A 1,671-nucleotide genomic window follows, 5' to 3' on the forward strand; every position below is an offset into this window, starting at 1 on the left:
TCCTTATCAAACTTGATGTTTGGAATTCCTCTAACCAAATTCTTTTTGACTAGCTTAGAAATTTGGTACATGCTAGCATGTCCCAACTTTCTATGCCAAAGCCATTTTTCAGATTCAAAAGATGTAAAGCATGTTACATTTTGTTCCTTTAAATCCTCAAGAGTTAATCCATACACATTGTTGCATCTCTTGGCTTCAAATAAAATATCCCCAGTTTTCTCACAAACAACCAAACAAACAAACTTCTTAAAGATAACATCAAAACCTAAATCACACAGTTGACTAACACTAAGTAAGTTATGTTTCAAACCATTTACAAGAAGCACATCATTTATACAAGAAGAAAAGTTTTTACCAACTTTCCCAACAGCCAATATTTTTCCTTTTGCATCATCACCAAAGGTAACAAGTCCTCCATCATATTCATCAAGCTTTATGAAGAAGGTTGTCTTTCCGGTCATATGCCTAGAGCATCTGCTATCCATGTACCACATATTTTCTTTTTTCTTGGATGCTAGGCAGACCTACAAAATAAACTCAAGTGACCTTAGGTATCCAAATTTTCTTGGATCCTTTCACGTTAAACCATCTCTTGTGTCCCAGATCATTATAATCAAAAACAACATTGTAAACTTTATCACCTATCATTCTTTCTCCAAAGAAACATTGAACTGGAAAATGACCACTTCGGTTACATAGTCTACAAAATCTTGGAGTTGCTGTTTTGTTAAAGGAAGTTGGATTTTGATACTTAACATCATTCGAAGATGAAGCAATGTTTTCAAAATGTGATTTTTCAGATTTATAAAAACCCAACCCAGCTTTATCATAAAGAAGTTTTTGACTAGCCAAGATTTGATTCAAATTTTCAGAACTTTGGGTGAACTTGGCTAAGTCTTCCTTAAGTCTTTTAACCTCTTTAAGCAACTCTTCATTTTGCTTGAAACAATTCACATATGCAAGAACAGAATGGTCACTTTCACAGCTTCTAACTTGGGCTTTTAACTGTTTATTCTCTTCTACAAGATCACAAGCAGTTTCGGCCTCTCTTAGTTTTTCTTTGAGAAAGTCATTTTCAGCTTTAAGAATAAAATTTTGTTGTTCAAGATCTTGATTCTCAGTTAGAAAACATCTTATTTTTTCAGAAAGATGGTCTATCATAAGATGAAGGTCTTCAGTGTCAGGGTTTTGAAATTATACCTGATCTATCTCATTTGCCATGAGACAGGGCTGTGATTTAGTCTCAGACTCTTCATCATCATCATTTGAGTCATTTTCCAAATCTTCCCATGTGGCCATCAGTCCCTTCTTCTTCACTCTTTTCGGCTTCTCTTCCTTTTTCAACTTGGGACAATCAGATTTGAAATGACCCATTTCCTTGCAATTGTAACAGGTTACTTTGCTAAGGTCTTTCTTCATCCTCCTTGAGCTGCTACCTTTGCCTTTGAGCTTTGCCATTTTCCTGAATTTTTTTGCAAATAATATAAACTCATTTTCAGAAGAGTTATCACTGGATTCATCATCCAGAGGGTTAGTCACAGAAGAAAAAGCAATTCCTTTCTTTTTTGAATCTTTTTTCAAATAAGAGTTTTCAAAAGCAAGAAGATTTCCTCTCAAATCATCAAGTGTCATGGAATCTAAGTTACTACTCTCAGAAATAATTAAAGCTTT

Source organism: Arachis duranensis, chromosome 8 (genome assembly GCF_000817695.3).
Source record: "Arachis duranensis cultivar V14167 chromosome 8, aradu.V14167.gnm2.J7QH, whole genome shotgun sequence".
NCBI classification, from domain to species: Eukaryota; Viridiplantae; Streptophyta; class Magnoliopsida; order Fabales; family Fabaceae; genus Arachis; species Arachis duranensis.